The 7,823-nt window shown below is 36.7% G+C and overlaps 1 long non-coding RNA gene across 1 annotated transcript in view; it reads left to right on the forward strand.

Annotated features, from left to right (window-relative positions):
* Positions 1-5,858, forward strand: part of LOC112821851 (uncharacterized) — a 50,604-nt gene extending 44,746 nt beyond the window's left edge. Inside the window, exons 4-5 of the long non-coding RNA XR_003207563.2 lie at positions 3,241-3,435; positions 5,734-5,858. This is a non-coding gene — a long non-coding RNA (uncharacterized lncRNA). The remainder of the gene's footprint in view (positions 1-3,240; positions 3,436-5,733) is intronic.
* Positions 5,859-7,823: the final 1,965 nt, after the last annotated feature.

Below are 7,823 nucleotides of genomic sequence, written 5' to 3' on the forward strand. Positions count from 1 at the left end.
GTATATATTAAACCAACCTTATGACAACAGGGAATCTTTGTGGGTCTGAAAATCAATGAAATATTTATAAGAAAAAATAGCTCCTGAGAACATGCAGTCCCCGGTCATCATCCTGTGTTATAGGTGATGGCTTCAGCCATTTTCGAGTTACCAAATACAATTTATTACTATAAAATCTTCCTCATCACAAAGCTGAGCTCTTTCCAAATTGATACAAGTTATTGCCCTGAAAGGAGGTAATGCCCATCTCCACTCAGAGCTCAAAGAGTTAATATTCAGCACTTGGGACCAATTTGGCTGCCTGAAAGAGCCCCTGGAGCAGTAATGGCTCTTCTCTGGTGATCTGTATATCACTGCACTTAGGTTCTAGAATGCCCCGAGTGCTTCAGATGTGGATTTATTTTGTTACTGGGCTTAATGCACCCACTTGAATATTTAGATGAATCACTTTTCTGTCAAACAAATTTGTTTTTTGAATATCAAGCACTTAAAAATAATGCTGATAAATAGGCAGTGGATACAATTTTTCTCTGCTTGATCAGTTTTTTTTTTTTTCCTTACCTGGAACCACTAAGATCTGTATAAGTCTTCACATCCATTTTGAACTGGAACAGGTATAGATCAATAAGAAATATACAGACACAGATGGACAGACAAACTGACTTTGGTTTTACCTGGCTGGGTTTGCACAGCTGTCACGTGTGACCATGCAGCTTGGGCATCACATAACTCTGTAGAGAACCCTGGTTACCTCTAGTCTCTGTCTGGGTAGTGCACAATTGACATGACAATATGTGGAGATATTGACACAGATAGATTCAAAGCAAGTAAAGAATTTGATTAAACCATTATTATAAAACTGCTTAACATTTCCGTGGCTGGTTACCTGAGTAAATCAGACCTTGCCTGATCTGATTACTTTCTTTTCTTAATGGCCTTTGATCTTAGACTATAAAAACCAGAATTAAGAGTTCCTCTAGTTCAGACTTCTTACTATCTGGGAATAAACTAACAGTCTTATCATCCAGGGACTGAACTAAGCCACATAACTAGTTAGTGGTTGTCAAAGCTACATATAAAATCCAAGTCTATAGACTTCCTTTCCAGTGATCTGTTTTCAAAACTATGCTCTCTTTAGCTTATTAATGTGTTGACAGCCACCTCTCACCTGAAGATTATAAAATACAACACAGGGAAGTGACCTTATAATAATAGAATCCTGGTTTTAGTCTCTCTTCAAATCCATTCTGCTATAGGGATTCCATAGTTTTGATCTTGGCTTGTTAACCTCATTAGCATTGATTCTCAACACCTGTGCCTGTGGTTAGTTGGGGACCTAGGGTGTATGACTTCTTTGTACCAGAGCCCACAACCAATCATCATTTCTCTTGTGGCCTAATAGAATATGAAGAGCCAGAAATAGTGAATCTGGAATCAGTTATGGATGTTGAACAGGTTATAAAAATTTTGTGTATAATATATATATTATATATATTAATTTTGTGTAATACATATATATTTCATGCAACAGAAGTTTTGGACAATAGGAAAAGCATGGCAAAATAATTTCTTTTTCTTTCCTTTTTTTTTTCCTAGAGGCTGATGGGGTTTTGTTTACTTTCCTAATGAGATGCTGATTTACATGTTTTGGAGAACCACTTACTCTGTGTTCTCTGTGCATGGTTTCAGCCTTGCAAATCTGAATTGGAGGCATGCATGAGTCCAGAGCAGATGTGTGCAACTGGGCAAACCATTCTGCCATTGCTCTTCCTTGGAATGATAATCCACATGCCGGGATTTCAAATGAGTTTAATACACATTTTCTTGATTAATGGAAAATGGCAGAGTGTAGGAGACTGAAACAGTTCGTGCTTTGCTTGATTAATTAATAAGGGACTCTCTTTTCCCAGCGTCAACTCATTATGCTAATGAAGTGTCATCAATTAAGGCTTTCCCTTGATTATTGAATCTGTCAGGTAGCGCTCAGTGAAAATGCTGCATTCCTTTGCTGTTTGGGTGGAATTGCCATTACAGCCCTTTATGAACTGCTCCTTCCGTTAGCTGCTGTTTGTTCTCTTTTCTCATTATTGTGTCTTTTTCTTGACCTTAAGAAAGATGATTATGGAAAGCTTGGAATAAACTGGAAAATGTTATCTCTGGGAATATGGATCAAGAAAATGTGGTAACTGAAATATATACACCTTTCTTCATTCAGAACTCATTTGTAATTAATGATACAGTAAAAAATGAATCAAAAGAATACAGTGAACTTTCTGAAGTAAGTCTTTGACATTAGATTAGATAAGCAATTCCAAAATAAATGGTCATTAACAGTTGATTGTTAATCATTCACCCTACTATTCAAATTAAATTTTGAGAGGAAGGGTTTTTCCTAAGGGAAGTACTCTGATAACAAAAGAGTATGTATTTAAATGTTTTATTCTATTCACGTGAAGTTCTAATTTGTTTACAAATATTACTTAGATTTGTATCCAAGGTGAATAAGGTGACAAAATGTAAAAAGAATAGAATATAACCAAATACAGCCTCTAGGTCAAGTTTAGGAAACATTTTTATATGTGTTAGTGGCCTTTGCTTTTCACTGAAGATGAGGCTTTTGGTATGGATGAATTCTATCCACTCATGTTGCCAAATCCACTCATTAGGGAACACCTTACTTTAAGATTAGATAGTACCCATTAATGAGAGACTGTTAAGCCATTCATTAAAGATTATAAGTAATGGAATACCTGAGTAATGCATTTACAATCACCTATCCCATCTCGGTTTGGTAATGCACATCTTAGGGGAGCAACATTGACGCATTTGTTTAATTTTCTCATTTGTTTAATTTTCTCTTAACCTAAGGTAAAAAAAAAAAAAGTTTTATATTTTTATGGAACATCTCTGGCTTTAGGGGCAAAAAATTTTAAACCAGTGGTGTCATCTGTTTAATTAATCCATCAATGTCTCTGTTTCCCTAACTGTAGAATGAGGAGATAATGTTCATTCCTGGGTACTTTTCTAGAGATTTGGGGTATAAATAAATGGGAAAGAAAATGGGATACTTTACTACTTGCTTTTAGGGAACACATTTATATTCTGGTGCTGTGAGTTTTAAAATTAGAGGAAGACATTTGATAGAGCTTATTGCTGAGTGTATTGATGCTTAGTTACCTCTATCAGTTATACTAAAGTTTAATTCTCTTTTCAGAGAACACTCCTTTTCTCTGTTTTCAGGAATAATGTTTCCAGTTCAGTGGAACTCTAGATGTGCTGTCTTCAGGTCACATCTTTAACTCTCTCCTGGGTCCTAAACCTATGACAGTGCTGAGGAAAGACTGATCATAAAGTGAACAAAGTGTGCTGCTGAGCAGAGGCAGTATTGACTGCCTCAACAAGGAGTCCCTGCATTATCTTCTCAGAAGGATTCTGGTAAGAAATTTACCTAAATCTAAGGATGGACAAGTAGGAGGTTGATATTCAACAGAATTCAGGACTCACACTGTAGCAGTACTACTCCTTTAGAGGAGTAGCCCCAAGGAGCAGATTCCCCACATGTGGCCCTGCACAAGGGCCATCCACTCAACCCTCATGGCCAGGGTTCAGTTTGATCGTCATACTTGCGTTTGCACATATGGTTTGGAGACATGGTAAAATAACCTTTTAAAAACAGAAACTAGTGGAAGAACAAATTTCCCAGGTAAAGGAAAATTGGTTTTAGATTTTAAATCCAAGCCACAGTGCATGCATTCATTGTCATCATTTTAATCTTCTATTCATTTTGTTTTGTTTTGATATCAAAGTCATGATGATTGACTAGGTAGGGTGCGATGGGCTGAAAGATACCTTTTAGAATACATTACTCTCCATAAGTTTCTTCTTTTTAACAATAAAACTTCACTTTCATTGCAAAAAAAACAACTTAATTTCAACTTCTCAACAAAGGTACATGTTCATGCTGTCATTAAATTTGACATTATTTATAACACTGCAATGTTGGTTGAGTGAGAGAAATAGAAAAGTATCATAGGTTTGAGGATAGGAGATATGACTGTCATTCATAACTAAAGTCATGCTGGGTGTATAACATAATCTCATCGTGTCTTGCCTGGTTTGAAATACACACTAAAATGTGTGTAGAGAGGAATGCCATATTTATGAATTTTAATTATTTCTAGCAAAAGAGACTTCAGGGCCTGAATATATATGAAGTTTGCAGAGCAACAGATAAACAAAAGGTATTTTTTCAGATGGACAATGTTATGTGTTTAGTCAATAACCAACAGTTAACTGAAAGGCAATAGGATATAAACAGTTTAATAAGCATGTATTATAAGAAAGCACTTTACTCGGGGTGCCAATGGGTCACTTGTTCCTCTAATAAAATTTGTTCTTTGTGGGAATTGAGCATTATGTAAGACACAGCATAGAGAAGTAATTAAATATGTAAACCCTGGAGTCAAACAGCTAAGGGATGAATCCTAGCTCTCTCCTCTTTACTGGCTGTGTAAACATGAGCAATCTCTTTAACCTTCCCATGCTTCATTTTCCTCTTCCATAGTAGTAATATACCTACCCTGTTTAGTTGTGTGGATTAAATGAGCTAATAACTGTTAAGCTGCTAGAATTATGTTGACGCTGATTAAATGCTATGTATTTGCTATTATAGGGCAATATACTATACTGGCAGTTTTGACTGAATTTTAGGATCGGATAGATAGATGTTTATATTCTATCACTGTAGGTAGCTTTATTATTCTATTTTTTGTTTTTGGATCTTGGGTAAGTACTGAGAGTATTGAGCCTCGATTTTCTCATCTGTAAAACAGGCACAATGACAGGATCTACCATATGTTTCATGAAGATTGAATAAGCTCTGTTAATCATTGCTTAATAAATATAATCATTATCTTTAATTTTTATATACATATGGAATACCATTGCCACACTAGTATAGTTTATTGTCCTTGACCACATTCAGATATATTAAAATCCCTTGTTTCAGATGTATAAACTAGAAAGAGGAGTAATGCAATATACTCGAGTCAATATTAAATATGTACTATTTAGCATTTATTTTGCATTCCAGTGTTCTCCTCCCTTGCCACAACAAACTCCTGAATTATATCAGGAAAACAAACATGACAACCCTAACAGAAATGAATTATGTAGACACATAAAATCCTTCCTACTGTTAAAAGATACTGGTTTTCTTAAAAAAGGAAGGTAATATTTGCCTTGTGACTGGTATAATTGTATCTAAGCCACAGAATGATCAGAAATTAGAGCTTTATTGAAACTTGAAATTTTCCTTTCTGCCCTTTTTTTTTTTGACAGATGCACATTACTCTTGAAACAAAATATAAAACTTCACAGCATAATAATAATTTCATCATCACCGATATCAAAACATGTATAAGCAAAGAGACAGTGACCAGGGGAATATATATATTCATTCAAAAAACTGAAGGAAGAAGTCTTTCCTTTCAAATTATAAAATGTAAATTATGAATGACTATAAATTCAGTGGTTACTGTTTATCTCTCTGTTAAACATATTTTGCTTTTACTTTTCTTTACCCTTAATACTTTTATATTTTTACACATATTTGATTCCTCATGAGTTATGCAACCACTTTTGAGAAATTCAAAAGTGAGGTGAAGACTACTACCTGCTCACCTTTTTTTTCTGGGGGTAAAACTAAGGCTCTTTTTTTTATTTCCCTTGCAGATTGCTGTGAATGTAACCAAGTATACTCTGGTAAAATGTGAAGAAAGTGATATGCACATTTCTGGGTCCATCTTATAAAAATCACCCATGAACACTGCTTTATACTGCTTCCCCTTTCTTCTGCCCTAAATAAAAACTCCTAGAGTGCCCCTACCCCCAGGATTGGTCATTGCCTAGGCATGTCCCAAGACAGTTTGCATGAGAATGATACTATTTTAAATTATTACATGTTTAGCTCCCTTTTCTATAGCCCAGCTCACTCTAACTGGTAGAAAAATGATAATATCGAAATGGAGTGCTGCTGTAAAAAAATTAAAATTGTGTTCTAATGTAAAATTTTGCTCTAACAACAAAAAACAAATGGAGGTCATGTGGTAGGTGGTGAGAAAAAATGGGTACAGCAAGTGACAAAGTGGAATCGGGGGCTATGTGGTGGCCAAACATCTTGAAAACTTTCACTTGTAATCATTTGGAAGGTAGAACAAATGCCTGCTGGACCCGTAGCTCTAGGGTGAGTGATGAGGAAAAGCTAGAACGTTTATAAATGTGTGACTGTTATTTGCTCACTGAGCCATGTATTATGAGAAAGAGCTGAGCTCAAGCAAGAATTAGCTGGTTTTCTTTTCTTTTTTTTTTTTTTAAAGATTTTATTTATTTATTTGAGAGAGAGAGAGAATGAGAGATAGAAAGCACGAGAGGGAAGAGGGTCAGAGGGAGAAGCAGACTCCCCGCCGAGCAGGGAGCCCGATGTGGGACTCGATCCCGGGACTCCAGGATCATGACCTGAGCCGAAGGCAGTCGCTTAACCGACTGAGCCACCCAGGCGCCTGAATTAGCTGGTTTTCAACAGAGATTGAAGGAAGTAGAGAAAGCTAGATTAAAAGCATCGTAGGGTTTGAAAATGCAACTTCTCTGAACCCTGAACAATTAGATAAGACTGAAAAAACTCTGAGGACCAGCAGCACATTAAGACACTGTCATAATCAAAGAGCTTCAGCTCCTGCGAAAATCAGCTTGAGGGGGGCTGTCTTCTCCTGCACCCCTACTGTTTCAGATGACCTTAAAGCAGTATTGGTGAGAGAGACAGAGGCAGAGAGAGAGAGATGGAGAAAGAGGAAGAACAAAGAAATAAAGCCGACTTAATAGAGCTGACTTAAAAATTATGGCTAGGAAAAAACTTTGGCAGCATTTACTGGAACATGGAAATGACTGGAACGTGGAACTTTATCAGAAGCATATACATTTTTAATGGAATTATATTATCTTAGAAACCACAAGCCCATAAAATTATTAACAGTTTGGGAATTTCAGTAATATGGGTATGGGGATTTGATCATTATTCTTTCAACTTTTCTATAAGTGTGGTGTTAGACTAAAAACTTAAGAAGACGTCCTCATCTCCCTGTGATGGGGCAAAGTAGAGTGTCATCATCACATCCAGTCAATGCCAGGAATTTCACAAGCAGGGAAATAGTTGTCCAAACTGTGAAATTTCCAAGTAGGATATACTTCATCCCACCCACTTCCAATGTAAACACTGAAGAAAACAAGGAGGGACTTCTCAGAGGGCAGAGACAAGGGCCACAGGATACACTGAAGAAGAAGGGAATATCCACCCAGAGAGCAGACTGGATATAATTAAAAACTTTCTCTAGGTTCCTGGGAAGGGGCTTTCCACGGTGACTACCTTGCCAGATTCTATCCTACCATAAACTAGGAACCGTGATGTGTTTCTCATTTTTTCCTTTCTTAAACAGGAGTTTTCATACAACAATCCTACTTTTGCCCTAATGTTGAGTGTGGAGGGACTCATAACTTCTCTCTCAATTCATAGGTCATTAGAGTATAAGGAACCAAATTCAAACCTAATAGAGTTTGAGCATACTTCCCTAACGAGTGGGTAATTAGGTTGTCTCACTTGGGCAGGAGTAAATATGCACACGGGTGGAGGGACCAACTTGGGTGGTGGCTATTAGCAGGCGTCCAAGAAAACATGTTCTTCTTTCTCCTAAACTACATTTTCCAGCTTCTCCTGTACTTGCATCTATATTCAGTTCTGTGAATACCCCTCCCCTCCCCCCACCCTCACT

The sequence above is a fragment of the Callorhinus ursinus genome, unplaced genomic scaffold (genome assembly GCF_003265705.2).
Source record: "Callorhinus ursinus isolate GAN/ISIS: 27379988/994484 unplaced genomic scaffold, GSC_fseal_2.0 scaffold8, whole genome shotgun sequence".
Classification (NCBI taxonomy): domain Eukaryota; kingdom Metazoa; phylum Chordata; class Mammalia; order Carnivora; family Otariidae; genus Callorhinus; species Callorhinus ursinus.